The sequence below is a fragment of the Neopsephotus bourkii genome, unplaced genomic scaffold, assembly GCF_033783945.1.
Source record: "Neopsephotus bourkii isolate Nb327-2 ecotype Australia unplaced genomic scaffold, CSIRO-AGI_Nbou_v1 NB_1825, whole genome shotgun sequence".
Classification (NCBI taxonomy): Eukaryota; Metazoa; Chordata; class Aves; order Psittaciformes; family Psittacidae; genus Neopsephotus; species Neopsephotus bourkii.
The window spans coordinates 5,888,066-5,906,436 of NW_026902298.1; positions in this window are offsets into that span (position 1 = coordinate 5,888,066).

The following is an 18,371-nucleotide window of genomic DNA, read 5'->3' on the forward strand; positions in this document are numbered from 1 at the left end:
GAATTTAATTAATTTAGAAGTTCAAATGAAATCACGGGCTGCTCATTACCAATTCATGAACACTGAAAAAGACTGAATCTATTCTATGAAGGACTTGATATTAGTTGTTATTATCTCCTTATTTTCACCAGAATGCGTTTGTTCTAGAACAATCATGGTCAAGTATTTCATTTTAACACCCTCAGCTGCAAACAATCAAAACCCAGTTTTGGCCCTAACCCAAAATCCCAACCCAATGTCATAACAAATGCTACCAATTCCTCTGACTTTACTCAGATTCTCAACATTTCACAGAATTGATCTGTGAAAGTGTTATTACAATACAAAATGAAATAAAAATTATGTTTCTTAGACACAGTAATTTATATTCCAATGAAATTATTAGTTATTTTCACATTCTTAAAAATTCATTCAACCCAGGTTAGTCTCTCTCATCCCATAGTCAACAGGAGATTATCATGGTTTGTAACAAAGATTGTCTCTCCTAGGTTCTATTGCTTTTTGGCTTGTTAGTAAAATTTATTCAACATTGTAAGAGGAACAGTACAATATGAAGTGCTTACAAAAGTGAATCCAAAGAAGCTGGAGTCCAGCATCATGTTTAAATATATACCAACATTCTTAAACATACATTGTAATTTAGACTTCAAGATACATTCTTCAAAGTGTGTTCTCTCAGGACGTTTTTTGTACAGGGACTCTTTAAAGCTACCTTGAACTGGGGAGATCTAAGGTGACCTTATTACCTCCATTATCCAATATTACAAACTCTTCCAACATGGGGCCAAGTAGTCCTGGATCTCCAGGTTAGCACAAACACCAAAAAATCCTCCCTCCAAAATTGTGTATGCCTCAAAGCACAGTGCTCTGCAGACCTGTGCGTTGTGCCCCTCATCTTACCCACATTTCCACTGACTGGGATCCTGTTTATCAGCACTTTGGAGAAGGATCTCAGCCCTCTCATTCGCACTCCCTCCATGTCTCCTCCTGAGCTAAAGCCCAGTTCCATTTCAAACTGAGCAACAATTAGTTATTAAATATTTGCTACAAGCCCAGTCTTTGTTTCAGGATCATTCTTTTCACCAGCATTTATGCTGAATGGCAGCTGTTCAGTCTGTTCTAACTTTGAGATATAAGTGCAGGACCCATTATTAGAGATAAGAGTTTTCAACCTGAAACTTGTCCCTGCAAAACTTATACTCACCTTCAGCATATTTCTAATGAGACCATTCTATCTTTTTCCATTCCTTTCTCCATTTTCTTTTCTGCAAACAATCCAAGTGTCTACATTGATTATAGCTAAAGCATATTTTTACAGTGAAATTACAGGGCCTCTACAAGTACTACTTGTCAGGGTTAGAATGAAGTGGAGAAGCTGCTTCTAATCCATTAAGATTGTATTGTCACTGCTTGGTCAACCTGCAGAAGTACAAATACATGCTTGATTCCTTTGCCAGGAGATCACATATATCATCCAAACTCATTGCCTCTGATCTATAGCAATTATGAATAATTAGAGACATTAGAGTGACAGAGAGATTGTGTATCTTTAAATCAACATGGTAATATTTCTTGTTTATATGCACTAATAGCCATTGGAAGTTTTCCCCTTTTTACTTAGGGGAGAAAAACCCCACAACAACAAAACAAACACATAAACCAACTCAGCTGCACAAAAATATTAGCCCAAAAGTCTGCTAGTAAGCAAAAACAGTAATTTGAATAACTAGGGAAAGTAATCAGACCTGCCAAGTTGGAAAAAAAAAGTAAGGCAACCATACAAAATGTTTTTTGAAAGGCAATGTTTATACTGAATAAAAATGAATCAAGTCACTTAGACCTTATTCTGGACAAAAGTTTGAGGACTAAGACAACCAGATGGATCAGAAGTGTTCTTAATGGCTGACTCTTGCCGGTTATATGGCATAACAAGATGATTCTGCCAACAGCTTCCCTCATTCATTACTGGAAAAGGAGCTAGTTCATTCAGGGCGTCATAAGAGCAGAGGTCACTCAGTAAGATCTGACAAATCCTACATGCATTCTGCCTCTGCTGAAGGTTTAGCATGACTTGCTACAATCTCCATGCACTAAATCTGGGTTTCAAAGCAACAGATAGCATATTTTCACATGTGCCATGCACACACTCAGCTTTCCTTTTTTTTTTTTTTTTTTTTTGATTGCTAAGTGCTAGTGAAAATCAGTCTGTTTATTACAGCTGTTAAATATTGGCATGGGGCATACAACCTTAGTAGTTACATCTAAAGAAAGAACCTTAGTGTCTCTCAGACCCTCTAGCTAAAGGATGTCTAAAGTACAAAGCCACAGAAAGTTACCAGCCTTCCAGCAGGCATTTATCATTCTCATTAGCTGACCCCCCCCAGAAGCCAGATGGTCCTTTCCAGAATGCAAAACACAAAAGGAACAACCAAAGTATCTGACTGTACCCAGCAAACAAACAATCTGCATTTCATAGCTCGTGAAGGTGCAAATTTCTCCTGTCAGCAAGGAATACGGCTCTTTCTGTGACCACATGGGGTTTTCTTCATATGACATTCCTTGATTTTTTCATCTTTCACTAATTCCACCACTCCCTTCTTGATTTCGATTTCCTTGAAATCCTCTTTTCAACGTGTAAAGTTAAATGGCATTTTCTCAAATGAACAGTGCCATCTGAAACACATCTTCTAATTTATGCGCAGGCTCTAATTATGTCCCTTAAGTGAAAAGTCAATTACTCACACCATTGTTTCATGTTATGGATGAAATACAGGCTGACGTGTAGTACTACGAAGACCATGTATTTTACCTATATGGAAAGGAATAAATTTAGTCAGAAAAATAAACAGGCTGTAGCAGCCATTTCTGACAATGAAATACTGCATTTTCCATGTTGGGTAGTCAGGTATTCTGGGGTTTGGATATGCCAACAGTAAAATCCAAAGGTATAGTACTCATTTTCTGTGAGAAGGAACTTTGGAATCCTGCATCACAGAAAAATGAAAGAAGAGCAAGAAAAGGGGGAACTTTGGAGAAATAATTAAAACACTCAATGAAAGAAGAAAAGGAATCAACCCAAAAATGCTAAAGAGATTGAAAATCATTACTGAAATATTGGTGCACTGGAAAGGCCTCTTCACACCCATCTTCTTACTCCATCTCTTAGCAAATACAATATTGTCTGTCCTGCTGTCGTGGTTTAAACTGTTGGCAAGTCAGCCATGCAGTCTAGCCCCCGCTCCCAAAGGGATGGGGAGGAGAATCGAAAGAATGTAACTCCCACGGGTTGAGATAAGAACAGTCCAGTAACTAAGGTATAACACGAATCACTGCTGCTACCACCAATAATAGTAATGATAAAGGAAATAACAAGGGAAGCGAATATGATATCACTCATCGAAAACGAGCCTGACTGAGAGAGTGCCCTTCCGGGTAACTCCCAGCTACATTCTGGGCATGATGTGCTGTGGTATGGAATACCTTTTTGGCTAGTTTGGGTCAGGTGTCCTGTCTCTGCTTCCTCCCGGCTTCCCATCCTCCCTGGCAGAGCATGAGCCTCACAAAGTCATTGGTCAGTCTAAACATTTGAGCAGTAACTAAAAACATTGGTGTTATCAGCTCTGTTCCCAGGCCAAAGTCAAAAACAGCACTGTACCAGCTACTAAGGAGAAAAAATGACTGCTACTGCTGAACCCAGGACACCTGCTCAGGGTACATGAAGGTCCATACTTGTTTTCATTCTGTTTTTTTCCTGTTGATGCTCAGAAACTTTCATAAAGCAAAGAACTAAGGAGTTTGAAGTGGAGGAGGTTTCGAGAAAGGTAAAATACAGATAAATAGTAAAATCTACTGTGGGAATGTCTGAAAGAACAGTGGAAATAATGTGACACTGGAGGGAAGGACAATATTAAAAAAAAAACATTGTTTCAGGTTGATCCAGAAACAATAAAAAGGAGACTGATAGTAACAATATCTGCTCTGCTATTGTGAGTGACTCAGAGTCCATGTCTGATTCTTATCCTTCCACTCAGACCTCCAGCAAGGATCTGCTATCCCATATTGACTTTTCAAGAGAATGTTTCTCATAAATAAAACACAGAAGAAAAGGGAATACAGAAAAACAAGGCATTTGATCCAGAAAAACAAACAAAAACATACCCTAAAAGGAGTAATGCAGAAAAAGAGAAGTCTATAAGCATCCTGAAGGCTTTAGAAAATAATATATTAGGATCCCAGATGAAATATGTGCAATAATTCAAAAAGAAAACAAAGCAGTCTACTGATCCCTCCTATACATGGCTCAATGGGAAAGTTAAGGAGGCTGTCACAAGGAAAAGGTCAGCAGATAAAAAATAGAAAGCTTGCTGAAATAAGGAGGACAGGTCAAAAGTAACACAGATCATTTGAAGGGTTAGAAGGACTGCAAAGCATACGTTGCACAGGGTGAATTTTTTGCTCATAGTCACAAGTTCATTAAATACTTCAAAAGCAGGAAGCAGGTGAGATTATCAATGGGACTGCTTGATGAGGAGAGTATGAAAAAGGGACTTAGTGATGGTTAACCCACAATGGAAAAGCACAATGAACTCTACATCAGTCTACCACGCAGGAGAAAAGCCCACATCTAGCTTTTCCTGTAGTAGGTAGGTAGGTAAGAGGGACTTGAGGACTTGACAACATGCAGATAAATACACAGGGTGTTTTAAATCTTACAGACAATGAACACATCATCAGGACTGGATAGCATTTACTGAGAGAAATGAAGAAATAGAAATAGCAAAACTGCAGCTGGTCCATGTCAAGTACACCTCAGTTAGGGTCCCCTCTGCTACAGGAGTGGTGGGGAGGCATGGAGACTTGTCTATAGGGTTTCTGGAAAGCACAGACTGCTAAGTCTGACTTCCAGCCTTAGCGTGACAGTAGAGTCTGTAATACAGAGAAAGGTCACAGAGCAAGTGAATCAAGAAAGCCTGTTGGGAAAAGGTCAGCATGGCACGCAGAGGGAATTCCTGCCTCGGTTCAATGAGGATATTTGTAGGCTCATGCAAGCGATACAATAGACAGCACAGATTTGGTTCCCCAGAAAGAGTTTTGAAAGGTTCCTCATCAAAGACCATCACAGAAGCAGTGACAGGAGGTTGAAGAAAAAGTACTTTCATAGACAAAACTGTTTAAAGGATGGAAACCAGCAGGTAGGGCTTAATGCTAATTACACAGAGTAGAGTAAATCAGGGAATGGGTTCTCCAAGAATAAGCTCTGGAGGGAAAAATAAAGCAATAGTCATTCTCAGGAAGGGCTCTGAGTACAAAACACAAAGCTTTATGCTTGGCACACCCATATCTTGATTATTGTGAATGGTTATCTCCACACATCCAGAAGGACACTGTAGAGATACAGTAGATACAGAGAAGAAAATTATGATAAGGATGAAGCTGTCTTATGTGGAAAGATTAAAAATATCTCTGCTCTTCAGTTTAGAGAGGAGGCTCAGCAGAGATCTGATTGAAATTTGAAAAATCATGAAGTTAGGAGATTATTGGGATGCAAAACTATTATTGTTCAGCAAATCCCACAGTTTTTGAACTAGGGAAACTCACTTGCTTAGAACAGTGGGAAGAATGTAGTTGTTCATGTGTCTGGTATTGAAGTTGTCCCCATAGAAAGCTTTGTAAGCCAATGGTAACAGGTTCAAAAACAGGTAGACATAGGTAAGAAATGCACAGATATTAGCATGCTACTGACTGTGGGGATATAGAAGGGAAGGAAAAGCATTCTGCAGGTGACAGATGAGTTCATGTTTTCTCTTTGCACAGTCTCACTCTCTGCTCCTGTCAGGGTCAGAAGCCTGTGCTACATGGGCCACTGGTCTAACCCAGCAGGGCATTTCATTTTCTTGAGATGAAATATAGTGACATGAGCCCTGCCTTGAGGACATCTCTATAGAAATGCTTTATTTATTTCTTTCTGCTTCTCTCTTGATATCATCCATCAGACTGGCCTACAGCACCATTATCACCAAGACATTGAAGCAGCAGTCTAGACCTAGATAGATGCTTTATCAGGAGGATTTTTTACCATTTCCTAACTCTCCCAGTTTTCACCCCCATTTACTTTCCTGAAGAGATAGGATATTTCTCAGAGAAATAAAAATACAGAAGATACAGGAATGAACAGATGTTTCATTCCTGTTCAATTCTTATATTTCGTTCCTGTGTATTCCATCAGGCTAATGCATAAAGACCGAAATCAGGAAGGAAATTCTCTGGGATGTTTGGTTGAGTTTTTTTTCCAGTTTGTCTTGATTCCTGGCATAGCTATAATATAGATGAAAATAACATTGGCAATGCAGAATTCTTGCCACTCAAATTGCCTCCCAGTCTCTGCAATGCCTACTGATGTTCACCTTCAATTTTCACAGGGTCCAAGATCCCCTACCGCTTTGGCTTTATTCAATGTGTAAGCAACTCAGGACAGAAAATGCCTGATTTTCTGTGTGAAAAGCATACTGATGTTTATGACATTTTTGGTGTCAGCTAGGGAGGAGTAAAGAAGACCCAGACAGTGGGGAACTAGACACATGCACACACTGATCAAAATGGAAATTAAAAAGTTCTGGTTTGAAAAAAAAGAGAAATATGGGTAGAAACATTTATTCATCTTGCAATCTATGTTTGAAAAGTGCCTGCATGAATGTATGAAGTGTTGGCACTGCATACTGTCACGTGTTAGCCTATTTCAACAACAATATCAGTTTGAAATAGCTATTACACAGAGTGGCCTTATTTCTGTTGGTCTGCAGTAGAAGATTGGCTTTAGCATACAATTTGCTTAATTCTCAATAACTCTGATTTCCCTCCTGCTTTACATACCTAGCCAGTAGAAGCGAGATGCAACATGACAACTCAGATACGCCAATTTAGCAAGATTCATTTTGCTAAATCATCCCTATGCATCTCAACCACTGTCTATTTGTGTCTAGCAACATCTGGCAAACAAGTACTGATATATTATAATGTTTATCACGCCAGATGGCAATATGTCTTCAATGTCACCTGCAGGATGAAATAAAACCTTTATTACCACTGTTTCTTACCCACCCACCCACTTCCCCCTTCCCTCCCTCTCCAGTAATCATAGAAGAGCTCAAATCTGTGTGGGCAGAGTACTTATGGTTAAATAATAAGATAGATGTAAGAAATAGCAACAGGTTGCTACTCAACCTTATCTGCTAAAAAGTATAAAGCATTTAATTACTATGAATTTTATGGTAATTCACTGACATACCATTTTCAGTATAAACACCACAAGTTGTGCACAATTAAAAATTCCAAATAACTGTCCTTATGGACAGTGTTGATTGTGTACTGCAAGGGACAAAAATGTCCAAGGTCGTGCCTATTTGAATGCATCACATAAAGTCAAAAGGAAGCATTTCATATGCTGTTCATGGAACTATCAAGTGATATCTTCTTCCACTTGGGATTCCCCATATGTTTCCTCCTTGAACAAGGACAGTTTGAAGTCATTTTAATCTTGTATTAATGGGGTTTACCCATCCGTCTTTTTTCTGGGATTACTTGTGATGAGTTTAACCTGGGGCCTCAGAAAGAGTTGTGGGGGGGGGGGTGGGGGAAGAGCCATTCTCTTGGTTTGTTCATCTGAGAGTTTTTTCTGTTAATTTCCTTTTGTTGCCAAGTGAATATTCTATTCTACTTTATCAACCAAATCTTGGTTATGTTCAAGCACAGTGTGATTTATTGTGTACATTTTAGACTACATGGGATGAAAGCTTTTATGGATCAAACATATATTTTAAGCCTAAAGGACATTTATTTTCAAAAGCCAGTATCAGAAACCATCACATCTTGTAAGTCTCACAGCTTTTCATATTTTTAGTGTTCACTGTCCAAAAAAATTAATATGCTGTGTTACACTAGATATTCCCTATCTGCTAGCAAGTAAATTAAGATATCCACCATTTATCAAAGGACTCAGCTTCCACACAAAAATGTAAAACTGAAAAACACTACCCTTTTAAGGTTGCCAACATTTTAGATGAAGAAGGAGATTAGCAACACAGTTATCTTTGAATGACTTTCCCAAGGCCTGAAATAGAAGCACAAAAATAGTGAAAGTGCTCATGCTTCCTTTGGCATTTTTATTCAAGACCTGTAGTCATTGGTCTACATGACACAGGACCAAAGAATTGCTCAGTTGTGTATTTTGTCCCCTAATTACTGTTTAATTTCACTTACATTCTCACAAAACGAGTGTTGAAAATGAAGTAGCAATTAGGGGGCCAAATACACAATTGTGCTATTCTTGATAGTCAGTACAGGTACTTAATAGTGGTAGCAAATTAAGCGTGACATCCAAGCAAATGAACTTTTCTTTTGATCGTCTAGAGAAGACCTTATGGCCATCAACCTGTGCATCTGGAAATCAATAAAAGTCCTGCCTTTGACCTTACAGATATGGGGATTAGACCTTGCTTTGCAACAGGAAAGCTGCATTGGCTGTGAAGAAGTGTGCTTCCAACTTAGTTTAGTGCCTAAACTGAAAAAAGTCTAAAACTAAGGATTTTAACAAAATGAGGTCAAATTTAAGGGAGCCTTATACCTACCTCTAAAACTGACAGCAAGGCACATGAAATCTGAAAATTAGTTCCTATTTATAAAGGAGTCCACCTTCACATATAGATTGTCCAGTTTTGAACTTCTAAGCTTGATATTCTATCTTGTTTTCTGAAGTACAGAGTTGCATCGTGCTTAGCTCCAGATAATCATAGAATCATAGAACCACAGAATGGTTAGGGTTGGAAAGGACCTTAAGATCACCTAGCTCCAGCACCCCTGCCATGGGCAGGGACACCTCACTCTAAACCATATAACCCAAGGCCTTGTCCAACCTGGCTTTGAACACCACCAGGGATGGAACATTCACAACCTCCATGGGCAAGCTATTCCAGTGCCTCACCACCCTAACAGGAAAGAATTTGCTCCTTATATCCAATCTAAACTTCCCCTGTTTAAGTTTTAACCTGTTATCCCTTGTCCTGTCACAACAGTCCCTAATGAAGAGTCCCTCCCCAGCATCCCTATAGGCCCCCTTCAGATACTGGAAGGCTGCTATGAGGTCTCCACGCAGCCTTCTCTTCTCCAGGCTGAACAGCCCCAACTTTCTCAGCCCATCTTCATACAGGAGGTGCTTCAAACCCCTGATCATCCTCGTGGTTTTCTCTGGACTTGTTCCAACAGTTCCGTGTCCTTTTTATGTTGAGGACACCAGAACTGCACACTATACTCCAGGTGAGGTCTCACGAGAGCAGAATAAAGGGGCAGGATCACCTCCTTCGACCTGCTGGTCACACTCCTTTTGATGCAGCCCAGGATACGGTTGGCTTTCTGAGCTGCAAGCGCACACTGAAGCTGGCTCATGTTCATTTTCTCATTGACCAGCACCCCCAAGTCCTTCTCCGCAGGGCTGCTCTGAATCTCTTCTCTGCCCAGCCTGTAGCTGTGCCTGGGATTTCTCCGACCCAGGTGTAGGACCTTGCACTTGACATGGTTAAACTTCATGAGGTTGGCATCAGCCCACCTCACAAGCGTGTCAAGGTCCCTCTGGATGGCATTCCTTCCCTCCAGCGCATCAACCGAACCACACAGCTTGGTGTCATCGGCAAACTTGCTGAGGGTGCACTCAATCCCACTGTCCATGTCAGCGACAGCCAGCATGGCTTCACCAAGGGGAAATCCTGCCTGACCAATTTGGTGGCCTTCTATAATGGGGCTACAGAACTGATGGACAGCGGTAAAGCAGTTGATGTCATCTGCCTGGACTTGTGTAAAGCGTTCGACACTGTCCCACACGACATTCTTGTTTCTAAATTGGAGACACATCAATTTGATGAATGGACCACTCGGTGGATAAAGAACTGGCTGGATGGCCGCACACAAAGAATTGTGGTCAATGGCTCAATGTCCAGCTGGAGACCAGTAACGAGTGGTGTACCTCAGGGATCAGTGTTGGGACCAGTCTTGTTTAACATCTTCGTCGCTGACATGGACAGTGGGATTGAGTGCGCCCTCAGCAAGTTTGTCGATGACACCAAGCTGTGTGGTTCGGTTGATACGCTGGAGGGAAGGAATGCCTTCCAAGAGTTGGGTGGTGCGGTCAGAGCCTTTGCCAGTGAAGACTGAAGTAAAGAAGTCATTCAGAACTTCAGCCTTCTCCAAATCCTGTGTAGCTAGTTCTCCTGAGAGCTTCCTGAGGGGGCCTACATTCTCCCTAGTCTGTTTTTTATTTGCTGTGTACCTGTAGAATTCCTTCCTGTTATCCTTAACATCCCTAGCCATGTTTAGTTCTAACTGGGCCTTAGCTTTCCTAACCTGGTCTCTAGCTTCCCAGACAACAACCCTGTACTCTTCCCAGGCTGCCTGTCCTTGCTGCCACTTTCTATAAAGCTCTTTTTTCATTTGAACTTTCCTCAGGAGCTCCTTATCCATCCAAGGACGTCTCCTGGCCCTCCTGCTGCCCTTCCTTCTAGTCAGGACGCAACACTCCTGAGCTTGTAGCAGGTCATCCTTGAAGATCAACTGAGTCTTGGGCCCCCCTGCCCTCTAGGGCTATATCACATGGAACCTTACTAAGCAGGTTCCTGAAGAGCTACTCACCTCAACAGTTGACCCAATAATGGAGGAAGTGAGCTGCTTCTGGTAATTTTAAGAGTGTGTAGGTGAGAAATATGATCAGCTTAATATTTTTAAGAATGCATATATTATAAATACATACTCTTTACTTATGACATATATGCTGAAGTTGCTTATATTAAACTGAACACTATAAAAGTTTTGATGAAAGATTTATTCTGTTTCTACAATATGGTCCTTCTGAGCCTGTCTGAATACAGCAGTGCCCAGAAGACAGAGTAAAGGACCATAACCTTGTACAAATACAGAAAATATATTTGGTCCCCATTACAAAGTCTCAGAAGACTATTAAGATTAGATTTCCAGGGCACAAAAAAGGAGTTATTTTGGCCCAAACACTTCTGACTAGAAGCAGATAAAACAGAGGAAGGAAGGTTTCAAGTGCCTTTTTCCCTGCTCTACAGAGATGCTGAGGATAAGATTCATTTCTGATTCAATTCTTCTCACCTTAGTTGGTCACAAACCAGGTATCTCAATGTAATGGTTTTATATGCTTGGATGTGTTGGCTGGTAGGGGCATCCACCTCTGGGCACGACTTAGATACCATGGGGTTGGATTAGATGCCTCACTTTCCATCAGTGATTGTCAAGGGAGAGGTCTTTCTTCCATCGTGACAGTCTCAAGGTCACAACTTCTGCTTTAATACTATAGAGAGCTGAACTTGCCCCCCACAAGCAAAGGGGAGATGCATAGAGAGAGCATATGTAAAGATACTCACTTTAAACCACCCAGAGAGTAACTTTGAGGCTGCAAGCATCACTAAGCTTTCTTCAGCAGGGGTTGACATGTGGGTTGCACCAGGGTACTTAGCTTTAAGCTTCCAGGATATAGTGCTGAGCTGCTCTGAGGACAATGCAGATGTACCCCAAGTCCAGTAAGTCTCTGTGGGATCTTTATTTGCCTTACACAGCATGTCAAAGCTCACGGAAAGCAATTTTTCTTTCGGTGCCTCCTTTTCAACTGGGAAGCATTTGAAGGGAAGCACTTGCCCCTTGAGTGCTCAAGTGTGTACTTTGTATTGCCAAGAAAGGGCACTCCAATAGCTCTTCTGGGAAAGCACACCATATTTCACATCACCCCATGCTCTTTCAAGGGGCTTTGCAGAATTGGCTTGGACATCTATGAAATATAATTAGGAAGAAAAATAAAGGAGCTTTCTTTTCTTTCAGGTTGAGATAATCTGCAGTCAGAAATATAAGACTTTTCTTCCTTTTTGCTTGCCCAAAGTGCTCTCTCTGCTCAGAGGTCATCTTTGAGGAAGAAGTGTTTTAATTTCCTGACTTATAAAGAAAGCAATTATGATATTCAGTGTGGGTTTTGTGCTGTTATTTTCTGAACAACGGCAGTGCGGTGATGTACTGAGTCCAGAAATGACCACTGTGTCCTTGCTCATCTCTAGTGCACCCCACATGTGGAGTGAAATGATAGTGGGTGAGGCAATGTGAAACTTCAGGTTTTTAGGCAGGAAGGCAATATGGCAAGGGGAGGAAGGGAGAAAGGAAGTCAACTCATAGAATCCTATGTGCATCACCAGGTAAGTCTCCATCAGTTGTCTGGATATCCCAGCCTCTGAAGTGAGTAAAGTAGATGGCTTTGTGACACAGTTTGTAGGAAAGAAAATAGCACCAAATGGATATACATATGCCTATAATGGGAATGAGGATGGCCCCATTTACTGACAGAAGCAGATCAGGAAGGCATTAAGAGGTAACCTACATGCTCCTGCAGCTCACAAGTCCATGCCTGCATGGGGATGGCTGTACCATGCACCCAGACATAAGCAATGGCAAGTGTATGGAGTGGCAGATGTTAATCAAAATCTCTCCTCTCAGCCTGGAGTGTAGCTCAGAAGCATCAGACAGCATTTGCCAAGCAGAATAAAGCAGCATATCGTGGTTCAACCTCTGCTTATGAAGTTAACAAAGCGCTAAGCATTGGGTGTGTCTGAGCTGCCAGATCTGATGGTTGGATGATGGGGCCATTAGGAACGATCTGCCTTTGCTGGGCATGCATACAGCCCTGAGCAGGATGGGATGTTTGCACAAGGTTCTCTGCTAGCAGATCACAACCTGCCACTTACATGATTTCTGGCATCTGGTCAGCTGCCTTTTGCATTCAGACAAGAGTTAAAATTGTTTTTAAGTTTCAACAGGGAAATGTTGAATACTTTGGAAAAAATGGAAGGTGAGTCAAATTATTAATAAGAAAGGTGTCATTGCAGCCTTGTTTTCATCTCTAATTAGCAATATCTATAGCAGCTCAAGATAGCTTGCTGTTTACTCAAGAATACTTCTCCAGTGCTTGATACAACCATTTTGTATGAGTATTCACTTAACATAGCTTAATGAAAAACCAATAAAATACATGAAGGGAGTGTTCTGTTTTGTTGTTGATTTGTTTGGGTTTTTTCCCTAGTAATAACAGTACTCAGACTTTATAAAAATGTTGATTGAGAAGTGCAAAATGAATATTTATAGGAATAAAATCGGCTTTTAAAATTGTAGTACTGTTCATTTGGTAAGTTTTGGAAAGCATCAGGTCTTTCCGTGGTGTTTTGCTTTGATTTTTTCCATCAGTGAGAGCCATAGAGTGAAAAGCATGTGTGTTTTGAACAAACTGCTAGTAATCACATTTAATAATCTCTACTACTTTTTCTCTGGTTACGTGTTTGTAAACAGAGATCCTTGGGAGGAAAATTGTGAGCTTCTTGGCTGCTGCCAAGCTTTCTTCCATACTATTGCAGATCACAGCACAGCAAGTGAGTTGCGGGGGCTGAAGGTCTCATTAGGACTGTGCTTCTGACCTCCTGAGTGAGGCTGGTCCCAGACGAGCAACCGTAATGAGAAACAACAATGCCAAGGTGCTATGCAAGGGCAAAATACCAGAGCTTGCATTACCATTTTTTGTTTTTATAGCTAGTTAGCCTTTCTCCCTTCAGCTTTCTTTCCTTGTATGCAAAATGTCCTATTTTTCTTGAATTTCTCTGGAAAACTCAGAGAAGTTTTCTTTCACACAACTTAGTCTGTATTTGTCACTTTTCCTCTGAACTCTAGCTGGTGTTTCTGTGCTGTCTTTGAAACAGGCTGCTTGTAGTAGACTGGCGTATCCCAATTATAATCCCAGCAGTGCTAGGTAGAGCAAAACAATTATTTTGCTTCTCTTATATGTGTATAATGGTCTTCCTCCTTCCTCTTGTCATTGGCTTGGAATGCAGAACATTTCTTCAGTTCAAATAAAAATGTAATTACTTTTCATAAGCAGTTTTAACCCTGCAATATTGAAAATTCTGGAATTATGACACTGAGAGGTTGTGACCCAATGTGTTATAGCATGCCTCAGACTGAGAGCTATCACCTGTCTAAACAACACAGCTATCAGTCCCCCCGCAAGTGCAGCTTGACACGGACCAAGGGAAACCCTGGCAAGAAACACAAAAGGCAGCAGAGGAAGAAGTTCCTTTGGCTGGATGAAGGGTGGGATGGATAGAAAAGCCCAGGTGGGAGGTTTATTACAGATATGGAGAGTAGAAATCAGCTTTTCCATCATGTAATGTGCTACACTGAAGAAGACAGTATGTCTGAGAAGGAAGGGGAGGAAGGACACTGCCTGTAACTTTTGAGCTAGTCTGTATTGCTCTGTTCAATGGGAAGAAATAGGTGAGGTAAAGAGGAAATGGGGAGTTACTTCTGCAGATGCTTGGTTCACTTCTGGGAGTGACTTTTTGTCTCTCAACTCCAGTAGGTATGTAGGCAACTAGCTTAATTTTATACAGCTAAATGTAGTTGACAAGAACTTCATCCTACCAGTCTAAAACATCTATCTGCAGGAATTCCTATACTCTAATCAGCTGAAGATCACGGAGCCACAGGACTTCCATTAGAGTCCAGTATACAAAAAATGTATCTCACTAAAGCTAGGAATAATATTACAAAAAACATGTCTAAATCAGCATGTATTGGCATTGCCAAGAGCTTTGCTAAGCAACAATAGGCCCTGGACCTGAAAGTCAGACTAGTCAAATGCAATGTTTACCCTCTGCTTTTACAGGGCTTGATCCTAATTACATTGGTATAAGCCAGTAGCAAGCTTCCTTATGTCATTACAGTTATACCAAGCAAATAAAGGTGCTTGGGCCCAGTGTCACTAACTAATGTTCTGCCAGGATTATTGATAACACTGGTATAAAAGCAAGTAAACTATCAAAAATGTTCATTTCAAGCTCCGCTGCAAGCAGAGGAAAATAATCAATATCTATTTCCAAAAAAAAAAAAAAAAAAAAAAAGAGGAAAAAGAAAAAAAAACTCTTTCTTTGGAACCACTTTTCTACCTTGAAAGTAAAATTTCGTTTGAATAATTAGAGGAAAACAGTAAGTATACAATTAAAATAATTTATATAAATGAACAGTCTCCAGGTAAACAAAATCCATACCTATTTTCTTCCACTTATCTTTTTTGTTTGCATTTTTGTTTTTTCTGATAGATTTTTTTCCTCCATTAAATGCAATTTTTGTCTGAAATTTGGTTCTGTCTGAAGTCAGTTTCATTTCCCTGTTCTCTGCTATTGCAACATCGTTCCCTGGCTTTGTCACAGATATCTTTTCAGATGAACAGGTATCTGAACTGAATGATTGAGCATTTTGTGCCTTCCCATCCTTTCAGTTTGCACAAAGTTTCATTTGGCTTATTTTTAGTTCTCATTTCAATTTAAAGTGGAAGTTCTACCAACAAAACAATAATAAAACTAAGCTTGATTTTGGAAAAAAAACAGACAGACTATTTAGCCCCAAGTGTTCCAATGTTTTATTTGAACATTGGTTTTATTTAACTGCTTAATACTCCAAAGTTTCCTTAAAGCATATCCTTACATCATCTCAATAGTGTAAGATGTTGGTCTCTTTCATATAGACCATAAAATGCAGATTAATTTTGTGACTGGATGCTCAGCTGGAATTATTCTTTAGTTAGCACACAAAAGCAGATGTTTTATAGCCTCTGGGTAAACGTACACCATAAAAAGTCATTGAATTTTTTATCTTTTTTTTTTAAACCCACAAACTAACAGTGTTAGTGGTTCCATGATGTTTCCCATTCTAAATACAGGGACTCATTCACAAAGAATACCAAAATGTGGCAATCCCATATTAATTTGGAGTACATGATTATAACAAACCTCAGTAGCGAAATCATTCCTCATGCATTCGCTCATCTACCCCTATGAGCTGCAAATATTTGTTCCTCTAGAATTCAAACATATTACGCAGTCACTAATGCAAATGCAATACTGACTCTCAGCAGGAGAAAAATACTTTGCTAGGAATGCCCAAAAGATGAACTGGAAATCAAGACATCTATAAAGCAATAAATTTTTAGAGCAGGGATGTATGGAGAGGTTCCTTTGGATAAATCTTGCCTGTGAACTTGTTAGGTAGAGTGCAAGTTGGTCTATGATGCGCTTATGCGCATGCAAGGGGCTTGGAAATAGATGATCTTAAGGTGCTTTCCAACCCTAAATATTCTATGCTTCTATGCCTTTGACATTATATTCCAGTTACTTGAACCATCCACCAATTATAGAGGAGAAGGGTAATTCATTTCTTATGTCTGTAACATTTGTCTTGGAGAAAGAACAAATCATTGTGGACAATTATCACAGACCACTCAGTATGCAGCAAGTTCACACCCCACAGGCCAGGCTTTGCTTTTGATCTCTTTCCTGTATTACCACTCCGTTCCTACTGCAGGAGAAATTAACAGCCTAGAGGCAAAAAAACACAGTCCCGTCAGGCTGCACAGCCAACCAAGCAGGGCAGTGGGAAGCCCCTTCCCATAGAGAAACTATACTGCACAAGCAGGAGGCCAGATTCAGCAGGGAAATGAGACAGCAGGTGGGAAGATGAGATAGGAAAGGAAATTAATGGGGAGAGCAATCTTGTTTCATGTGTTGGACCGTAGCCTCTGTGCATCATCTGGCACTATCCCATTCAGTCTCCAGGCGTTTGTCACACTATCTGCTACCCGACAGAGGCTTTGAATGCTATGAGCTCTTGGACAGCCCTGAATAAATACCCAGGGTTGTACCCTGTCTCTTCCAGTAACACTGCATGTGTAGGGCTGGGAGTTTTCCTGGCACACCCACCAACCTTTTCACCATCATTTATAGTCCACAGGAGGAGACATGAGCAGGGACAGTGAGCTTGGGCAGCATGGACAAAATGCTGTGCTAGAAATGAAGAGAAAGCTTTTGCTCAACAGTGGGAAGCAGTTACCTGAAGCATTAGAATGAAAATAGATTTGAATATTGTTAGTCAGTGCTAGCTTAAACTGTCCCTCTGAGGAAATGTCCACTTAAACCTTCTTTACATCAATTAAAATCAATGCAAACACTGTTTTTGTGACTGAGCCAGAGATCTCAAAGCACTCACTAAGGGTAGTTCTGTGTTACTCCCCGTGAGTTGGAGGCTGCTCCTCATTGATTCCTGGGGTTCTCCTTAGTGTCTGCAAGGCCACACTGCCCAAAGCCCTGATCAGGATTGGGGCTCCATTTGTTTTACAGCTTTTTGGAACAAACAAACAGCAGAATGAGCTCCCTGACTCCAAAAGCTTCTAAGTTCAAGCTAAACCCTGGCAACTGGCAATGTGCCTCTCCCTGTGCAGTCTCTTTATTGATTATGAGAGGGGCTCTGTGAAGAAACAGGGATTTTCTCCTCCACAGTTGCGAAAATCTAGTCCAACTTGAGTAGAGGTTGATGGCAAAATAGAAATCAGAGTGGAAGGGAAGGAAAACTAAAGTCACTTCAATGAGAATAGGTGGTTGTGTAGATGAGATGTGAACAGAAAGTAAGTCCTGGAAGGGAAGTTTTATGCTAGAGGAATGATTACGTGATATGCCTTACCCCACACAGCCAGTTGATAGCAAGGTCAAACCAAGGACCAGATCTTTGATTCTTTTCCACTAACACCTTCAACACTGAGTATTGCTGAATACTTGCTAGAGCATTAGCTGTGTCGTGAAGCAAGTGCATCCGAAACAACATTTGTTTGTGCTCTTGTATTTCTTGTCTTGCAGCTGACTGGAGTTTGTGACTGACAGAAGAATTTGGCTCATTGGATACAAATCAGTAAGTACCTGTACTTCAGAATTTGTTTTGCCAGAGCCTTAAGACAAGGTTAAAAATATCCTTCAGCCGCAGCATCTGTCTCTTCTTCATTTCTTTTATTTCCTTTAGCAAAACCCCTGTTGAAACAGTGTAGACTTCCACACAAGACAATGAAGATTCAATATACATTGCTTAGAGAGAATTATTTCCCTATAAATTGATTTCAAAAAAAGATCTTGGCATTTTGACCAAAACCACATCTCTTAAATTATCTCATAACCCTCCAAACACACATTCCTAAGCCCTTTTTTGTCCATTCTAGAAAGACAGTCGTACTTTGGCACAATTTAAAAGGTTTTGAGAATGATGATGATTTAAAACAAAGTATTCCCCAAGCAGCCTGTGGACTTGAGCAGAAACAGCCACAGAGTCCTGCGGGGACCTCACAACACAGAATTGATTTAGCAGGGAAATGTGTAGATTCAACAGTGATGGATGCTGTAGGAAATTCTGTGATATGGAAGATGGATGGTCATTTGAAAAAGATCTAGGAAAACACGCTG